Consider the following 21538-nt stretch of genomic DNA (forward strand, 5'->3'; position numbering starts at 1 on the left):
GGGACTACCTGATTGGGGAAGCTAGTACTTTCCTAAACTAAATTCTAATTTGCGGTATCAACCTATGTACACACCACTGTACAACAGATTCCTCCGCCTCTATAGAGTGTCACAGAAAACCATTAAGTCCTTAGGATGGTTCAAGGTTTTTTTTTCTTTTCTTTGTAGGCCCTAAACTAGACATCTGTAACTTAGGTTAGTTCTACCAAACAGTAATCCCTACGGTCTAACAAAAAAATCTCCCTAAACTCTGGCTGTCCAAACTCCCTCATGGGCTTTCTACCTGTCCCTACTCTAGCCAGCTGAGTATTTTAAAGGCGAAGGAACGAGTTTTGCCCTTATTCAGGGTCAGGCATGCCCATGTTTACCTTTCCCATCTACTCTGACTGTTTTACTCGTACTGCCTTACCCTCACCTTACTCCACCCACCACTCTTCTGTTCCTCCTACGTTCCCACCTCAGATGACCAGCAGGACAGGGAGCTTCCAGGAGAGCACCAAGCTTGCAGGATTCTAGCATAGGAGTTCAGAGGTTTCCAGCAACCCATCACAGAGAGCAGCAGCAGTATCGAAGCCAGCAAGGATTCTTCCAGCAGACTGAACTCTACACAAGGACAGGGCCCACCCAGATAGGTCATCACAGGTTCATCAGAAGACCTTAATCTCACCATGAGAGCTTCGAGACATGTTCTGAATGGATCTGGACATAGTACAAGGTTCCTCCAAGACAGCCACATTCATTCAGGGGCAGAGACAACGATCGCCACCAATGTGCAGGCAAGCAGCATTCAGGTTTTGGCAGACAGCCAATCGAATGAGGGTTGGCCATCCAAACTTTTGTGGAATAGAAAGTCTGCCAGGCCAAGATCCAACAGGAAATGAAAGGCATCAACAGACAGGCCTTTGTAGGCAGGGCAGTCATCCTGGCCATCCTGGCCATCCCTTGTGGCTTAGACAAGCAAAGGCCACAACAATATGGAAGTGTTGCAGGACTTCTAAAATGTGCTCAGTGTTTCATGTGGAGAGGTTCTTTGTTTGTTCACTGCAAGTCCACAAGTCTGTTTTTTTTTTCTACTACTGCAGCACCACCCCTGTTACTTCAACTCCGGCTCCAGCGTAGCGTGCAGAGTGTTTCGTGTTCCGCAATTCAGTGCTTCGGACCCGGAACTCCCGGCGGCCACAGTGTCCTGACGAGCAGCCACAGGATTTGGCTCAGCGTCCTTCCAACCACTGCAGAAAAGCCTTCGGTGAGTGTGGGTGGCAGGCATTACAGCCAGCGCAGCACAGATTTACCTCTGTATTGTGGTGAGGTGAGGTGCTCTTTGGGCTCTGAAGGTGGAGTCACCCGCTCTTAGATTATCTGCAGCGAGTTATTTTTAGCAGCGCAAACATCCGAGCAGGGACTGCAGGGTGTAATCCCTTTGACCTGCTCGGAGCAAGAGAAGATCAACCACAAACTATTCCCATGTAAAGAAGGGAAAGCTTAAAGAGAACACCAAACAGTATCAATTGAGGAGTTCAGAGCTCCAGTCAAAACTCGCTACACCAAGGACCCGGGAGCCTTGTTTAGCTGGGGTCCCCCAAAAGGGGTGTTTGTCTGCACAGGGTAAAATCACAGGATTTCTCCCACACAAGCAATCAAAAATCTACAGTGCAGTCCTAATGGCCAAGCCAACCCATAATGATTGCAACAGATTGAGGGACTTCAGTTTACAAGGTCAGATTTGGCTATTTCAGGAGTGGTGCTCTCCCAGGTGGAATTTGAGGGAAGCTTACCCATCATGGAAGTGTACCACAGCTTGGAGAAAGAAATCAGAGGCAGAGAGCGTGTACGAACGCTTAAACATGTCACCGGGTCTCTTCAATACGCAAGGAGAAGGGCCAAACTCACAAAGCATGCCTGCGCCCCGGTCCCTATGGGAAGCGCCCTCTCAAAGTATGAATCAGCAGATTTGCTCTCTTCTGCGGGGAAACGAGATTGGAGGATCAGACTTAACACTGAATCCAGCCCCCTGCCGGCATTAAATACAGTCCTCCAAGCGTTTATCAGGGTTTATGAGAGCATTGCTCTGGAAGTAAAAGCAAACACCATCACCTTAGATAAGATAAATAGAAGACTTGGAGAAGGAATGCAATCATCCTCAGGACTGAGGTTCGGGGGCTGGTGAGGGGGGACAGACCAGTAGAGAGCAAGCTCCTGTGGGGTGAACAGTCTCCTGACCCTAAATCTGCCCTGTTAGCTGGTGAACAGGCTCCGGGTCATATACCCCAGGATGGATGGCTCAACAAATATTCTGCTCCACCCCCCAAGGAATAGTAGAAGTGAACAAGAAGAAATCAAAAAATATGAAGACGGGAAGGGGGGCGGGGGGAGTGGGTGGGGGATGCAAAGACCATAAAAAGGCCCTAAAAAATTCCTAAGAGCAATGTGGTCAGAGGCCTCAAAGACAAATGGAAGTATTACGGGCCAAGAAAAGAGGGTGGGGAAGCCAGAGACCAAAGGGTGGCTCCAAAAACAAATTTGTTGTTACCTTCCTAGTACCCACAGAAGGGTCGGCTCCGGCGCACTCTTCCATCAACACACTTGTGGTGAACAAACTTGGCATCAATGATGGCGATCCTTCATAAAGCTGCTAGTGTAGTTAAGGAAGGTCTGCCACAGTTGAAGAGCACAACAGAGGCGGCTGGGTGTAACCAGCGGCCTCAAGGCCAGAACTTGATGAAAGCGTTGGCTGTAGCTCAAGGCCCTCTGTGTACTGCTGAAACCAGGATCAGACGAGGAGGGAAGAAGAGAAACAGGCACCAGGGGCTACCAGGGCAGGATTTAGGAATACGGCCTATTTGTTTTATCCATTTTTAAGGAAGAAGATAACATCCCCCTCAACAGGTGTTGTATTCTGACCCTTCGGAGTGTCATTCCAGGACCAAAGTCCATATCCTCAGCAAACATATGATTTTGTGCATTTGTTTGATCACCAAATGTTAGGAAAATGTGCAGTCTTCTTCCACTCCTAATTGGTCAAAGAATTAGTAAGCAGTCGCCAAGAGGAGCTCCTGCTCAATGGTTTCGAAACGTAGTATCCAAAAGTGGAGGACGTAGAAGAATCTGTAGGAGGAAAGGTGGCTCAGACTGTAAAATGCTTCTTTGAAAATGGACCTCCGAGGCAGGTCGACCAGAATGACCATGACAGATCGGGTGATTATCCAGCTCGCACCCAATCCACTCAAGTGCAAGGCCAGGATTCTGATCAATCCTGCCCGACAATCTGTAGCTGGAATTCCAGAGGACATAAGTCATTCATGTGTGCCGACTAAAACACTTGGTTTAAGGAAGATGACATTTTTTTGACAAGAGACATGCTAAGGCAGACACCCAATATAGATGATATATACGATATATGATAGGTTATTTATAACGCGCTTAATACCCAGAGGTTTTTAAGTGCGGACCCAGGGATCAAACATGTGTTGCTCTGTGTCGTCTTGCTTCTAAGGCGAGCACGTTGCTCGCTGAGCTATCCTCCCGAGGCAAGATGGATATATGTCCTTTGTGAGTAATGCAAAGAAGGGCCTTAAAGGCAGACCGGCGGGGGGGGCTGTTGATAGCGATAAAAATGCAGAGGCGCAGGTTTATCCTCTCAATTAAAACAGCTATTGAAGGTCTGATGTTTCACAAAGTAACTGATGTGTCGGGCCCTCATGGTTAATTTTCTCCTAATTAACATCTACTTTAATCCACAAACTAGTGTTTCTCAAAGAGCGGCCGATGAAAATGAAAATGTCATACTGGAATGGGAGAAAGAATCTGAAGAGGGCCTAATCGTCTTAGGGGGTGGATTTCAACTCTAGTAGCAGGGTGACGCAGGGGAGTCAGATGCCAAGATAACTGAAGGTGGGTCATCTAGTAGAGTCAACATAGGGAAGGAATGCTCATGGTTTCTTGCAAGGTGGAACTTTACTCAATCCAATTTACTGTGGGATCGTCGGTAAAAGTTACTCCGACCTGGACCAATGCATTCTCCCCTGCAATTATTGATTATATCGTCACCAGAAATATATCTCACGAGGCTTTGCACGATATGCAAATTGTGCAAACTAAAAGCAATGATCACAACCTTCTCTTCTTGAAGCGGATTACACCATTTCCCAGGGAGCTTATTGAATTCATGGGTATTAGAGAAATTCTCATGGGGGGACAAAGGGGGAGACGGACCCAATAAAGTTCTAACGTGGGATTGACTAATGAGAAGCTGGCACGATGGTGGGAGGTTCTAACCCCTTGTGATAGATTAAGGGCTTGCACTCCACATGCGTTTCAAAATGTGTTGGATAGTCTGGGAATTGTGGGGGACCCTGCTCAGGGAGGTACCGTTAGGCCATGCACAGAGGGCCATGCCTCCAAATATGATAGAGAGATGAGTGCGCGGAAGGGCCTGTTAGCCAGAGATATTAGAATGATAAAAAGATCAGCATGAAAGGACAAGGCTCAGGAGAAAAAGATTACTATGCTCACCAAGCAGAAATACATATTATGGAGGAGACATCACAGGGTTCAAAAATACACTAATAATAAGCAGGCCATGAAATGGAAGTTGGTAAAAAAAAGGACACGCTGGGAATTTGGTGCATTTTAAACCAAAAAAGTAGACTACAATCTGTTCTGTAATCCTCAACTGGCCGAAGAAGATTGGATAGCCTTCAATAAAAATAAATTTAGCAGCCATTCGGGATAACAGAACAATGTGAAATCTGCCAGCGCCCAATGGGAGAGGTGGGACGTCACGTTTGAGGAAGAAAATCTCCAACTGATTATCAGCAAGCTCAACTCCAGCGCAAGTGGCCCAGACAGCGTTACAAATGCAGTTAGGAAAAATAATTCTCACCTTTGGGCGGATATTCTAGTAACTTTATTTAGGCATGTTACCCCAACAGGCTACTGTCCCGAGTCATGGCATATTTCCATCCCGATACCCATTTTTAAAAAGGGAGAAAGGGCATCCCCAGGGAGCTATCGACTTATCTGCCTAATTGACACGACTTCCAAGGTCTTCACCTCCATAGTTCTTAGGGAATTGAGATCTTGGGCAGAGCGGACCAATCACCTTCATCTACTCCTGACAGTGCTTAGAAGAGGGGTGGGTACCCTGCAGAGGTGGATTATTCTCCAGGCTTGCCTTTCAGAGGTTGGCAACAACCCACACCCAACCCTGTATCTGGCCTCTGTCAATTCGTCAGCAGCCTTTGATAAAGTTGACCATCAATGCCTAATGAAGAAGCTTGTAGACCAGGACGTAGATGGGGGTTTGTTGTCTATGATTCAGATGCTATACTCCAACAGCTCTACAAAAGTTGGGCTGAACCGCATAGGTGACCTGTTTAGGGACACAGGTCCCAAGGGCGTCGGACAATGCTGCCTAGTCGCAACCACCATTTTCAATCTATACCTGTCGGACTTGTGGTAGTAAGCCGGGTCCCTGTGGGCTGAGGGGAGTGGTTTGGAATTTCCTCCTAGGTGGTGACCGCTGAAGGTGGGGTGCATTGCATATGCAGACAATGTAATACTCATTGGCTTTACTCCGGCAGGATTACAACGCTGCCTTACTGGGCTGTGTACTTATTTGCAAAAGAACCACTTGCATGTGAACCCAGACAAATCTATGGTTATGACATGCACCAAGAAAAGGAAACGACAAGCTACACATGGAGAATTAATAACTCGCCACTCAGAAAGGTCCATTGTCTGCAATACTTGGGGCTTCCTGTGGCCTTCAAAATGAAAAGGAGAGTTGAAAAAAGCAGGATGGAAGTAAAGGAGGCGGCCTGCGCTTCAATGGCCAGGAGAGTCAAAACAACCCTGTGTGAATTCTCCCTTCTTCCATTCATCAAATTTTACCAGGCTAAGATATCTGCTCTGGTCCTGTATCGGTGCGAATTAACATCGAGCAGGGATAGGAAGTTCTTTGATATTATGGAGGGGAAGTTATTGAAAAGAGTTTTGGGCCTGCCAAGGGCAGTTCCGGTGAGTCTGATCAGACAGGAGTTGGTCTGGTGTTGTGGTGGGCCCAACATATGAAAAGCACCATCACCCTCTATTTTAAGATGATGGCGGCAGAGGAACCGGAGATGGACCACTTTCTGCATGCTTACATGACAAAAGGGAGGAATCCCTTCTTGGTAAAATTTAATAGAGTGTTTGATGGATTCATGGAGGTGCTTGATTTGCAAGCACCTGTGTCCGATGGGGTGTTAAAGGCCAGGATTTAAAAAAACTGGATAATATAACAGACCAACATTTAGGCAGATTAAGACTATATAAGGCCATTGAAATAGCGTTTTTACCCACGAAACAGCAGAGATTATATGTTAGGAAATTTCCTTCAGTTGATTTCGGGAACGATACTTTAAGTTAAGACTAAACTGTCTTCCCACACTAGAAGTAATGGCTCCAAGTGGGGCATTCTGCCAGAATTGAGACTGAAGATTATGCAGCGCGGCAACAGAATCACTGAAGCACATGGTAATAGAATGCCAATTTGTGTCGGATAAAAGGATATTATTTTTGGGACCATTTGTGACCTCATTGGCAGGGGTCATAGGGGTCGACCTGTGGCACGGGTTGCTTACAACGTCCCACCTCTCCCTTATATGAGCCTTGGTGAAACTCCTGATGTGGATTTTTGAACATTACAGGGTGTTCTACAAGCAGCTACAGCGGGGGTATTACATTTCGCTTTATTTAATTCTCTTTCTATTCTTTGGTTTTAAGACAATATAACAATATTGTATGCTTGTGCTTTTTTGACTTACTATATTTTAGTTTTAGAAGATCTTTTGAAATTGATAGTGACGAATACGAAGAATTCGAATTGGCCTTGTGATTAGTTGTTTTGTATATATGCCTAGGCAATGTTTAATTTAAATCATGTTTTGTGTAGAATGTAAAAGCACCATGTGTTAAAAATATTTTAATAATAAGAAATAAAAAAATCCCTTAGTACCCATATGACCAATGTTACAAAGTGTTTCTAAACCACTGATGGCGTAGGGTTCTCCAAAGCCAACTGTGGTGGACCTGTAAAGGTTTACCACAAAAACCTGACTCAAATCCATTTGCAAGGAGGCGGAGCAGTAAAGCTTAAACTATAGAGATCAAGGGATTTGATGTAAAGTAAAATTAATCAACACAAAATATTTCCAGGCAACTGAGGGTTCACACAAGCATTTCACTTAACTAGCAACACAGATGCATCAAGTTAAAAGAATATATTCACATATGCAAGCTATTTGGTGGAGTACAACAAAATCCAGACAGTATAAAGGTGAACTGCAAAAACACAATGTAAAGTGAAGAGAGGTTACCAAAATTATCACACGCCATATCATTTATAAGGAATACTAGCCTATAGTAGCTAAACTTAGCAAGCCCCATCTCTAACCTAAGGACAAGTATTGCACAAAAGTAAGTAACCCAGCTTACGTTATGTTGGGATAGTTTCAAAAGGTTTTCAAAGTTATGCAATGAGGGAATAAAGTGGGCCAATGTGGAATACGCTTGAGTCAGTGACTCAATGTGTTGGATTTTAAAAGTAGATACGGGGCAGCTACAAATTCCAGCTGTCCAGGGGGACGCCAGATAGGATTTCTATGCACAGGTTTCAATGTCAAAGGCAAGGCAAATCAAAGGTAGCTGCAGAGAAGCCCGGCTTTATTCCCAATGTTAGGGCATGGGGACCAGTGGGGATTCAAAACATTCAGGGGGGACTTTAGAGACCCTCATAATACCCCAATCAGAACCAAGAACCCAGATAAGTCAGAGCCATTTGGGACAGCTGCTTTCACCACAGTTCAGACAATGGAGCTCCAGGGGTCGGGTCAGAGTGTTTTTTTTTCTTTTGTTTGCATTTTAGTTTATTAAAACTTTTAGCATTTAAATGTATTAAACATTTGGTCCGTGCCTTCGATCCAACTCAAGAGTACAGTTTGTTTTAATGACCAACTATTATGCCATCAGTTCCAAGGCATTCCCTTAAAAATGCGATTGTTGCGATTACTAGTGGTGGCATTTCCCCCCCCCTCAGCAATTCTGTCCACCAGTTATCTGTGGTGGTGGTCCCCTTTTTCCAAATAGCGTGTAAAAAACCTTGATCTGATTTCCATTACCGTGGGACAGACCGTGAGGATGTGTTGCAAATTTTCTAATGATCCCGCTTTGCTACAGAATCTGCACGATTTATCTCAAGGGCCCTATGTGTCTCACTGATAGAATCTCCTTGGTGTTATACAGGTTGAGTCTCATCCTAGAAATGTGTCCTTTATATGGGATCTAGCAATGTTCTTCGCTAGGCATATTTCCTAGGGCCCTTATTTCACTAACTACATTCGGGTGTAACTTGTACCGATTTGCCTCTTCGCACGTCAAGATCCAATCGTCTTCATATGTTTTTTTGCTTACCTTGTCTGGGTTCCTATGTAGATACTCCAATGTTACATTGCTCAGGGCCAGCAGATCTTTGCAAGATCATTCAGAGTTCTGTACTGCTTTTTCTGCACCTCTCTCCACTTCAAATTTTATTATTGTCAGAATTGGTCTTTCGCCCTTCTTCATACATTTACCATACAAGAATATGATCTTTTAGTTTACGATTGCTTGCAGGGAGGTCAGGCCGAGTTCCCTTCTAATGACCTGTATTGGAACTGACTTTGGCAGTGCAAGTAGTTTTTCCCAGAACATCTTTTCATGGTAGTTCCACTGTTTCTTTGATAGATTTATCAATGCATCGGCATCATGACAGAATAGCCACCACCTTCCCTTTATAGAACTCAACAAGGGGGAGCATTGTATATTGGCAGAACCTTCTTTTTAATACCAGGGCTTGGTTTGCAAACATCTGTATCTTGGATCTCAGAGCCAGGATGTTCTCCGTTTCCACCAGGCTTTTACTAATTATCGTCCCAAGATATTTATACTCTTATTTTTTCAAAAGGGTGTCCTCTCAGTTTCCATTGGAATGCTTTCATGTGTTTGCACCTGCCCCCATTCAGACACAGAATTTGTCTTTTTAACGTTGATCCGGAGGTGGTTTTCAGATATATATTCCTCCAATCTACTCAACTTCCTCTGCAGCCCTATCTCTGTATGATCCATGAGTACTAGATCATCCGCGTATACTAGGCGATTCACATGTGCTCCTCCTATCTTAGGGGGGAAGCTTTTACATCCCTCCATAAACGGGCCCAGATCAGAGATATAGAGGTTGACGAGTGCTGGTGCAAGCATACAGCCTTACATCATGGTCGGCCTTTTTCTCCTCTTATGGCCAGATTCAAGCAGCTGGTATAGCCATCTACGGGCGGTTTCGAGGACAACCAAGTTTCCTGGAAGCATAGGCAGTTATCATTCAATTTAGATTCCCCTCCCTTCCGGAGATGTGTGTCCTCTAGTATTCCATGAAATTAGTGCTAGAGAGATATTTTCAGATTTCTTTGCTAGTTTCTTTTTCCAATGCTGCTGGGAGCCAAAACCAGTGGTTTTCATCACGAGTTTCCAAAAATCTTTGAAATTGTGTTCTCCTGTTCAATCCAGTGAAGTTTCGTCCTGTATTGTCTATTGTAAATTTGAGGTTTTCATAGCTTTCCCCCTCATTCCCCCTTTGTGGCCCTATCTTGAAAGCTCCCGCTTTCAACTGGGTCCAACTCAGCCCATGTAACCCTCTTGGATGGTTGTCTTTCGTACTGTGCGATTCCAACTGCACGCCAAGGTCCTACTGTATGGATCTCTTATTTGCTTGCTGGAGGATCATTTCGTTCGATCAGTCTCGTATCATCCACTGTGGTTAAATCAAAGCCCAGTATCTGGAAACTCGTAGTTGAGTCCAGCAATAATTGCTTCACCACTATTGAGCAAAAGTGTATATATACCGAATCTGTTCAGTCTTCTTGTCCAAATTCTATTTTTCTTTTATATCGTCTGTAGTACTTTGTCTTGCGTTAGGGATACATTGGAGGAGGGTCAGGACAGACTTATTTAGGATAAAGTTCTCTTCTCTGTTTACAACTCTTTCCAATCAGAGGCATCTAGGCGAGTCTCTTTTCTTATTTCCCATTAGTGGACTTTTGTTCTTCCTTTGATCACTTTTAAATACGTGCTCCCCTTTTCCATCTTTATTAAGTGTATTTAGTTCTTGCAGTGCTCGTTGACGATCGGTCGAAAACGTCCTGGAAGCTGAGGCGTGCGGTCACATCGACGGCGAGTGTTTGTTGCCGCAAAGAGTCAATGAAGAACTTTGGCTCAGCAAGGGCGCTGGGTCGTTGGCATCGGCGAATGGGACATGACCACAGCTGGCTTCAGTAGCTTCGTCAGCATCTCTGAGGTCTTCGGGTGGCGGAAAACCCACCAGCGGATTCTTCTCGGTCGCCAACGGCCTTGATTTTCTCCGGCAGGATGAAAGCGGTTCTTAGGCAAAGGGAGCACTGCAGCTCCGGTCGGCGACGGGGTCCGGTGCTTCTCTTCGTTTTCTTCAGCGGTCCCCTTCTCTGGTTGGCAGCCTTTCGTAGGTCTAGATCAGTTCCTTGAAGGCACAGCAGCTTTCAGATTAGTGAAGGACAGCAGCAGCAGTTCTTATTCCACTGGGCTTCAAAGTAAAGCATTTGTTTCAACTTCAGCTTCTGAACGATTTCTAGCAGTGCAAGGCCCCCAGATATACTGTTGATCTCCCATTCACTCTGCTGGGTCACACTCAGGCAACCACTCAGAAGGGCCATTCAGGCGCACAGTGCATTCAGGTCATTCTTCTCCATCCAGACATTCACAACACAGAATGTGGATTCGGACAAGCACTCTGTCATTCAGCACTACACACTGCATTCATCCCAGTTTCGGGCAGGACTGCGTCAGTCATTGTGTCAAACACCAGATACTAGACCCCCACCACACAGAATGCGTATTCGTCACTCACTCCATTGACCCAGGTACCACCTCACGGGCATATCCACAACATACAGTCACTGGGAAGGCTCCAGCCAGTCTGGCCTGGACTTCCCACAAACCATATGTGGAACTTCCAGCCTACAGCCAGTCAGGGGGAAGGGGCAGAGTCAGGGCTTCCCGGGACTTCGGGAAAAGTAAGGCAACAGGTGATAGAAAGCAAGAGGCCACAGGGGCCATCTCATTTCCCATCAGGAATCCACTGATTCCAATGACAGGGCATGGGCATCCCAAAATGGAGGATGCGCAGGGCACCTGTCAATTCAGCACAGAGCTGCCAGCAGCCTGTACACTGCTCTGTGGGCCACACACAGGTGTCCAGAAACATACACTAGGAGTACAGGGTCGTACTCCCACGCATGGGTGCCATAAGGGTATTCAAGGGTCTGTTCACCAAACCAAATACAGAAGAGCTGCACCGCCAGGAGTCCCACATGAACTCCTGCGTGGAAAACAAGACAGAACATAGATAAGGCAATAAATGACAAGGATTCAGAGGCCCTGTCCCTCGGATGCATTTCCAGCATCACACTTAGGAAAGCTGAAAATCTGCATAATATTGACATAATTGACTTTGGCAGCTCATCGGACAGCGCTCTTCTAACTGCCTAGATGGAATTAAATCGAGAGGCTTCTTCTGCCCTAAAGGACCATGAAGCCGGCACCCTAAGGGTGGGGACTAGTCATATGAGGGCAGATGCTCAGAGCCGCCTATTTACATCAGAGCGACCAGCTTCAAAACACCTTTTAAATGACTTTGCTACTCCAGAGCAGGTAAAAGGTCAGGTAACTGTCCTAGTGTCAACTTTGAACGTTAACAGTTCAACTCCCAGGAGCAGTGCAATATCTTTAACCTGACCCAAAGACCTCAGATTCAAAGCTAAAAAAATGCTTTTATTAACCAAGTCTTGAACGTGGCTTTTTTTAAATAGAGTTTTTTTTAATATATATAGAGGTCCGAATACGAAAAACGAATGGGAGAGATGGAAGGGGTCGCAGAAGTCGACCTATTTGAAAGCATGGAATTGATGGACAGTTACACCCCTAGAGAGGCCGGAAACTTCAGTTATAAAGCATCACTTGCAAACCCTCTAATAAGACACATGACAGCGAGTAGTATGCCTGGGAAAGAAGGTCCAATGTGAGTGCATAGCCGTAAACCACCAACGAGAGGCAACTGTTCACTAGCAGCCTGCTTGATAGATGAAATTGCTACCATCACAGATATTATGGAGTATGAGCCAAGATCTCTCACTTTTTTAAATGACCACATTTCTCTGATTGATGCAGCAAATTCATTTGTCAAAGTTACCCAAGATGTTTGGCACCATCAGCATGCAGAAGGGGACGACCCGGAGACTGCGCACAGTAGGAAAGTCAAAACCACAAAATCACAAGATATTTGAATCAAGATGCAATTCCTAACAAGCTTCACAACACCGTGCAAACTGTCAACATTGAACCTCTGTAGAGTATCGTCCCCCACCTCAGACAGTTTTAGCAATACTGACTCATGAGAGTGCTCTACACCTGTTTTTACAAATAATTGCTACGATCAACGCCACTAACCAGAGCCCCCGAACAGCCTGTGACTAAGTGGAAGAATGAACGAGAGTACTATTTTGGCACTCACCATCACACTGGCTCCCTTCCTAACATTGCACAAATCACTAACCGACAACATGAAAGACCACTCTACATTCTTGGCCAAACTCCTGACAGCAGAGCGAGAGTTAAAAGTAGCGACATGGAGCAGATTGCCACATTTGAAAGACTTCTGCATGAGGGGTACAGGCATGAGGTACGGCCTGCAGAGGTGGTAGAGGGGCCCGAGAGTGGGCAGAGGAGGAAGGAGGAGAAGGCAGAGTAGTGAGAGAGGACGAGGAGGATGCCAGAGAGGTGGCAGAGAAAGGAGGGCCCAGAGCAGCCAGAGAAAATGAGGAAGGGGCAGAGAGGTGGCAGAACAGAGGTGGTAGAGGAGCCAGAGAGGTGTATGTAGGAGTAGCAGGAGAAGGAATAAAGTGATAAGACGCAGGAAACTTCTATCAAAAAGGAAATTAGGCTTAGGGAACTGGACCAAGATGGTGACATTCAGATGGACATTAACAATGGTCTTGGGGGTATGGGAAGGGGGCCAGGAGGACCTCCCACTGAGTGCCACCATTAATGGAAGAGGAGGTAAAAAGGGGAGAGGACAGACCATATTGTGTCCCACAGCCCTGGAGAGGGAACAACAAAGATGATGTTGGTAAGGGTCTGTCTGGAGGAAGCACTGGTGTAGGTATCAGCGATAGGGTGGAGACCACAACACCGCTACTTTGTCCTGCGAGGGGTTTGCCACAAAGGTTCCGATGCGTAAACGTTAATACAGCGTATTATGTGTTGACGGGCAGCATCTCCTGCGCAATAACATGGGAGATACTCCTTGATTCCAGAAGTGACTTTCTATCACCTAAAGGTGGTCTGTATACTTGGATACAGTGCAGAAAACGTTTTTGATACTCCGTACAACTTTGCCGGTTCTAGAGGGCCTTTTTTCGAAGTAAGTGCTCAGATTTCCTAAAAGGGTCCCCATAAAGGTAGTCCGGTATGAGTTTGGCCTTATCTCCTTATATGCCATGGTGGCATGGAAATCGCTCTCCTTATATCGCAAATGTATCACTAAGACTGCAACAAGAGGATTCCAGTTGATAAAGGAAGCTCTCAACAGCCAGAGTGAACCGATCCTAGAAGAGTGGAGGTCAGCGTGCCGTAAGATAACAGATAACCTAGATACAATGGAGGAGGGGCGGCTATCTAAATTTGTTCAGTCGAAATAAAATTATGGAGAAAGGATTGGTCAGAAACATTAGAACAAAAATCGCAATTTAGGTTACACCAACTTCCCTCTTGTGAATATCGGCCTTACAACACTCTCCCTGAATACCTATCGAAATTCCCATTTAGCTTTTACAGATGATATTTACGATTCCGCCTAAGGTATCCGACTAACAAAATCTTAATTTCAAGGAAGCCATGTAGGAGAAGCGATTTAACATGAAGATTCTGTACTAAACTGAACAGCAGGGAAACATTGCAGCATCTCTTGCTTTTCTATGCGGGTCTAACTGAAAAAAGAACATGCTACCTTGGAAAATTATTTAAAGAACTTGCTTCGGTACCTGAAGACTGGTGGAACCTCTATGTGCGGGGAAAGAGTGACAATGGTCATATCCCTCATTAAATTCCTAGAAGACTTGTTTAAACTGCTTTAAACATAGGAACGAGTTAAGGACGTATTCAACAGGTCTCATGGTAAAGCAGAAGTGCTGTCGCCAAGTTTGAATTATGAATGGGGCAGCTTGATATACATCTTTCTGTCTAATGTTATTTGCCTGACCTCCATTTTGACACATTGTGACTTTTTAAATGTTTATTAAGTTGTCATTGGAAATGCAATTCGATAGTGTTATGTATATTTTAGATATGGGCGAAAGGTTTATAAAAGCTAAATAAAATACTGAAATATTGAGGACAAAGGAACAATGGCTGCTTGAAGAGCGGCCACTTCTGAGGAAAATTAAGAAGCAAAACCAGAAGCAGTTATATTAGAGTTAAAAGAATAGTCTGGGGAAGGTGGAGAAAGATCACGTTTTTGAAACAAGCGTCTAGGGTGAGAGGATTGAGAATGAATATCAGAATAGAACAAACGTTTAGCTGAGAGAAGAGCATCATCATATAGAGCATAAGCAAAAGACAGAATCTGAATCAGAGTTTTTTATGTCACCGGCGCTCAAAGCGACAAAGAGCTTGCTGCATTGACCAAAGAGAAGCCATGATTTAGGTGGTTTCCGAGAAGGCAAAAAGGGAGAGGCAGGATCTAGGGAATAAAGAGAAGAACGGATAGAAGCAGCATTATCAGCGGAAAGAGCAGAAACCAAAGGATGAGAAGGAAGACTAGAAGTACAAGATAAAAACAAACACTGTTGGATTAAAGGCACGAAGATCACGCCGAGAATATATAGGAGCAACAAACAGATAAAGTAGGTAATGAGAGAGAAGGAAGGATAGAGAAAGATAGAAGATGGTGATCAGAAGATTAGACAGGACAAGTAGAAACAGAAGATGTAGATAATGAAGTGAAAATAAAATCTAGACCGACAAGAACCGGAAACATGAGCAGGAGGAGTACAAAGTGGGGAGAGCTGATAAGGATCAAGAATAGCAAGAAAAGGAATTGACAAATGAACAGAAGGGAGATTAAAATCACCCAAAAGTATAAATGGGGTGGAAGATTAAAAGTAAGGCAACCAGAGATCACCAAAAGTGGTAGTTGGACCAGCGGGCTAAGTAAGAAAGGCAAAGGGTAAGGTTTAGAAAAGGTAGTCAAAGAATATTCAAATTAATAAAAGGTAGAGAGAGACAAAGAGCCAGGAATGGAGAAACGATGAGCGGTAAAGAATATCAGTCCCATTGTCCGGGCAGAGAGTTGAAGGGTGTGAAGAAAAGTAGTAGTAGAAGTAGAAAGAGAACAAGGAAAGCTGTGTTAGAAGATCAAAGCCATTTCTCCGTAATGCACAGGAAATTAAGATTAAAGCAAAAAAAAAGAGGTCCAGTACAGAATGGGATTTATTGCAAAGCGACTGACATTCCAGAGAGCAAGATTGATAGGAGGCAAATGAGAGAAACAAGAAGGGTAGGTAAGGTTAGAGTAGTTACAAAAGGATGAGCAAATAGTACGGCCATGTGATGTACAAAGACAAGGAATCGGAAAAGTCATGTCAGCAGTAACGATAAAGGAGAGCCGAACAAGTTGAAGGAGTACTAATATAGCCGGCACTAAAATGTTAAACAGTGTTAACCCAGCAAGTCAGGAGGCAGGGCGTGCCACAACAGGGTAAGCCGGAGAAAGCAAAGATTGCTGCATTGACCCGACAAGAAAAAGAGTAGATAAAAGCATGGTAAATCAAACAGTCTACGACCAAAATGTCAGCGTCCAGCTGCAGGCAGTTGCAACCAGGCTTCGCCCAGGACCCGATTTATTAGTAGTACAGGGCCGGAGGGAGGGGCAGAAGGGAACATGGCCAGAGTCTGTGATTCTAACAAGATGTATTTGGGATCCCGCCAAACCAGAGAGGAAGGTTGAGCCGTAAGCAAAGACTAGAGAAGCAGGCAGGTGAGTGGGCTGCCCCTCCCACCCATAGAGCACTGCAGCTATGTAACTTCAAGAGCCTTCACAACAAGTGTTGCGGGAGTTGTTGGAGGCGGCAGGTTCAGGCAGCAGATGCAAGGAGGCAGCGCCGAGGGGCCAACACGCAGAGTCCCAGCTGCACGTACAATATCGTCAAGACTGGGATGTCCCCTAGAATTCTAAAATGACCACTACCATAATGTCCCGGAATGTCCAGGGCCTCTGTAACCGCACCAAAACCCGCAAGACTATGGCCTATGCTCACAGACACGGCTGTAAGATACTACTCCTACAGGAAACACACAGAGGGTTCCCTTGCAAAGAACATGGCGACGTCCTGGGGTCCAAACAGGTACTACACCTCTTACTCCACCCGGACCAGAGGTGTTCTAACAATGATCCATAAATCTATTAAATTTGTAATGCACAAGAACTACATCGACCCCGAGGGCCGTTACGTCATTTTACATTGCACAATCATTGACAGAGAATACCTCTTGGTAAACACATATGGTCCTAATGTAGATAGCCTGGACTTCGTGGATAGTGTGGTCTCTATACTGTTGGGAATCCATATTATCTGGGGAGGGGACATGAATTTCATACTTGACACTACCCTTGACAGAACAGGGATGGCGCCCAGGCTGCTATCTAGCACGGCACATAGGCTACTAACACTCCCACACACTCGATATCCGCGATGTCTGGAGACTTCTACATCCACAGTCACGTGAATACACTCATTACTCCTCTGTGCATGACAGCTCCTCCAGAACTGACCTGTTCTTGGGGTCAAGTGGAATGATGGGGAGGACTGTGGCAGCACAGATACTGACTCGCACTCTTTCGGACCATGCTCCAATCATCCTATCGATGGACTTGGGAACCCCCGCCCCAACATTCAATACTTGGCGATTTAAATCCACCGCACTGCGCGATATTGTGTTTAAAGCGGATATCCTCGCAGATATCGAGTCTTTCTTTGAACATAACATCCCCCAGCCCACCACCATGGGAGTACGCTGGGATGCCTTCAAGGCTTATATTAGAGGGATGTCCATATCCAGGGAAGCTGGGGTGCTAAAGACCATCAGGGCCAACCTCAGCTGCTCGGAATCCAGGCTACGTGAACTGGAGCAACAATGCGCAACATCAGCCGACCCAGCTACCCTGGCCCTTATTAGTGAGGAACTCCAGCTATTTAATTCGCACACCACCAGGGAAATCCAATACTTTAGCCGCCCGCTTGCTGCCCGAAAGTATGGGGAGGGTCACAGACCCGGTAGAACATTGGCCACCCTGACAAGGGGTGAATGGGGACAGGCCCAGATCACCTGCAAAGACGAACAGGGCACCACACAACGGACTGACCAGCAGATTTTTGACATCTTCACCAAGTTCTACATGAATCTTTACTCCCAACACCCTGAAACATAGTGAGCAGTCGATGAGGGATCTCCTTGACTGCATACCCACAACAAGTATCGCATCTGCTACCAGGGAACTAGACGCCCCGCTCCGACTCGACGAGATAGTCTGTCATCTCAGATCTCCCTAGGGGTAAGGCCCCAGGCCCTGATGGTCTCGGGGCCGAATTCTACTGGGAACACATTGCCATACTGGCCCCTAGGCCCCTAGAGGTATGGGAGGAGTCCCTACGTGCATCTGCCCTTCCCCTGACTCTGCGCAAAGACGTAATAACGGTATTACTCAAACCCGGAAAACCCAGCGAGGAATGCGGATGCTACAGACCCCTCTCACTAATGAATCTAGACACAAAGATTTTTGCTAAAATAATAGCGAACCGCTTCTGCCCAGTGATGACCTATATGGTCCACGAGGATCAGGCAGGCTTCGTACCTGGAAGATCCACCTCCCATAACAGACAATTACTCAACGTCATGTTGCGGATAGATCAGGGCTCGAATGCGGTTGCGGTCACATTGGACGCCCAAAATGCGTTTGACATGGTATCCTGGAAATGCATGTGAATGGTGCTGGAGACGATGGGTGTAAGCCCCAACATGATCAACTATATCAAATTGCTATACACCTCCCCGGTAGCCAGGGTACGGGTCAACTCCTTAACATCGCCTCTGATCCCACTCTTCAGAGGCACCCGCCAAGGCTGCCCATTCTCCCCTATCCTCTTCGCCCTAGCAATAGAGCCCATGGTGGACCACATCAGAACACGCCCACCAGGGAATCCGGATGAAGGACACTCCTGAGAGCATATCTCTATACGCGAATGATGTGTTGCTGTACATAAGAGACCTTTCCACCCACTTAGAACCAATATTGCGGGATATCACTCTAATCAGCACTCACTCAGGGTTTACAACTAACTATACCAAATGCGAGATCCTGCCACTCACTAGCTCCACCAAACAACAAGCCACGGAATACCCACTCCGCTGGTCTCCCACCGGGATCAAATACTTGGGGGTAAATGTTTCTCTCACCAAGGATTCCCTCTTTACCGACAATTACATGGGGGTGTCACAACTCGCTGAAGCTAAAATGACCCGCTGGCGCTCTCTCCCATTGTCACTTGCTGGTAAGCTCTCACTCATTAAGATGGTGCTACTACCCAAGTTCCTATACACCTTCTCTGACATACCCATCTGGCCAGGCGAAGCATACTTTGCAAAACTGCACACACTGTGTGCTCATTTTTTGTGGCACTCCGGTGCCGTACGCAAGAAATGGTCTGACATGACCCTTCCCTATGATAGAGGAGGGTTCACCGCCCCCGAATTGAAGCTGTACTGGTTGGCGGTGCAGGCCCAGTACGCCTCCCATCGGTACCCTGGGACCCCTCCCCGCCCACATGTCAAACTGGAAATACTTACAGCTGATAATGTCAATGTGATGACTCTAATTTTACACTGACATTACATTCCGGATTCCCCCATAGATCCAGTTGGCACCACCGTACACGCATGGCACCGTCTCTTTGGGTTGACATCGGATCATCACCCCTATTACAAGTGGCTCCCTGTGTGGGGGTTCCCCGCGCTAGAGCTTTTACACGACGTGGCCCTTTCACAACACTGGGGCGGTCTGGGGTATCGGGCTCTAACAGACTTTTACCCAGATGGGCAATTTATTAACCCACAGACATGGAAGCCTGGTCACTCCGGCTCGGCCCTAGAACTTCTGCAATAATACAGACTCCGTGCTGCCTTTCGTGCTGCATGGCCCTACTTCCCGGCTGAGCCCCCCCTACTTCCCAGGGATTGCTTATATCGCTAATTCAGGAGGCGCTTGCAGCATTGTATCCGCGCTTTATAAGCTACTACTAGCGAATACCCCATCTCAACCCTCAAGAGCACGGGACGAGTGGGCGGAGGAACTGGGCCTTGAAGTCTCTGATCATTTATGGGGGGAAATGTGCGCGCACACCAATAGAGTCTCCTTCAACTTCAGATACCGCGCCATTCAATTCAAACTGCTAAGTATGCTGTATTATACCCCCCTTAAGATCTCCAAATTTGCTAACACTGGCTTACACGCTTGCCCCAGCTGTAGGATGGAAAATGTAGACCATCTACATATGTTTTTGGACTTTACACAAACTGGGAGAATTTTGGGAAAGAATACCAACGACCCTGTCGGAGATCAACGAGTGCGTTATTAACCCAGACCCCTTGGGAGTGCTGTCTGGGGTGTGGAATTCTAAGACCGCTAAGGGCATGGCTACATTTCTAAATATAAGCTGCATGGTGGCCAAGAAGTGCATACTGCAAAACTGGAAAAACTCCTCTCCTCCCACCTTTCAGAAATGGTTGAATTTGCTTACCTGGTCTCGGAACTGCGCGGAGGAATATCTTGAAATGCTCCCCACACGCTCTCGCCCCCAGAACATTTGGATTGCATTCAACACTTACCTCAATGGCCAGAAAGTGAGCGCCTCCGAGAGCGGCTCATCTGTGGGCCATTGAGATGGAACTCTAGGGCGGTGGGGTATTGTGTTGGTGCATATTGTTCGAGCTGGCCTGTCTCCTGGCAAGATGACTGTCTTATATTACCTTGTCGTTGTATGTACTTATTGCATGTAAATATCCATCCTGATGTGTGTGTTTTTGTATGCCTCTGCCAACAAAACATATATATTTTTTTTAAAAAGGTGCTGAAAAAATTGGTGAATAAATGTTTGATGGATTTGAATGATGGGGAGTGCGGGGAAAATAGGAAGGATACTGTGCTTGAAAGAGACCAGACCCTTTGTCTATCACCCACTCTTGCGGTGGGTGGGTGCGTGGCTAGGAGTGTGTGGACACAGAAGTGGTTAAGAGTGAAAGGGGCACAAGTTATATCAAATGCACGTTATAAGGGGTGTCAAGTGTCTGAAGGTGGATGACTGAGGGTTAAAACGTCTGTAAAGATGCAAACAGGGGAAACAGTTTGGTTACCCGATGTGGGTTGCCAAAGTGAAGAAAGGGTGTGGTCAAAGAGTATGGTCAGGTGTGGACCTACGAAATGTATTTATTTTTGCACATGATAAACTGGTAAAGGTTTATCCATGCTGTCTCTTCCTGGGGGAAAAGATATATAATTAGTAATAGTGAAGGGAAGTGTTACTCAGTACAATTAATGGGCTTTGGGCCTTGCTCACGGTTATTAGTATATGATAACATAGTGAGGGTCCTTGCATCACATTTCTCAAACGTTGGCGGATGAGTGGGTCTGATGTTGACAGTTAATGAGGGGGTTGGAGCAGGTCGACTGGGCTGCTGGTGTGGGTGGGTTCTCTCCTCAAGTACAAATCAATATCAAACTCTTATCAGTGCATGGACCAACTTTATAACAATATCCTCTCCCAGATGCACAACATCCTGGCACCTGAAATATTCAAACCCTGGGTGGCTGTTCAATCATGGATAGCCAGCTTAGGTACAGCCATGACCTCACAGAAGGCCCAAGATGTGTATCAATGCCTGAACTTCCAAGCACACAAAAGGCTACTTCCCAGGCTCCGCAGGTCAGAGACTGCAAAGAGGATAACCGTGTATGCCTACATCCTACCCATGCCTGGGAGGCAGACAGCCAAAAAGACAGTGAAGCACAAAGACTTGGCTTAGCCAATATGGCGAGCCATTTTGTGCAGTGTAGTGCACAAATGTCTATCATGCGGTAAAACAGTTTTAGTGTTAGGTAGACTTCAGTATAAGTCTAACAAAAAAAAAAGGCTGGCAGGCAAAACGTTTAGGGAAACAAAAATTGAAGGCATCATCAAAAATGGCCTTCAGTCCTATAAAGGACTAGCACCAGGTGCGAGTCAAATTACAATGAGTTTGGCTCTGCCATTTAGAAATTGACAATTGTCCACACAATGATTCCAGTGCTGTGTTACAACCTATCGATCAGCTATTTTCCTCTAGA

At 45.9% G+C, this 21538-nt stretch overlaps 1 protein-coding gene across 2 annotated transcripts in view; it reads right to left on the bottom strand.

Annotated features, from left to right (window-relative positions):
* PRPSAP2 (phosphoribosyl pyrophosphate synthetase associated protein 2) overlaps nt 1-21538 on the bottom strand; it is a 746926-nt gene that overhangs the window by 426765 nt on the left and 298623 nt on the right. The window lies entirely within an intron of this gene.

The sequence above is a fragment of the Ambystoma mexicanum genome, chromosome 2p (assembly GCF_040938575.1).
Source record: "Ambystoma mexicanum isolate Mex_15411 chromosome 2p, UKY_AmexF1_1, whole genome shotgun sequence".
NCBI classification, from domain to species: domain Eukaryota; kingdom Metazoa; phylum Chordata; class Amphibia; order Caudata; family Ambystomatidae; genus Ambystoma; species Ambystoma mexicanum.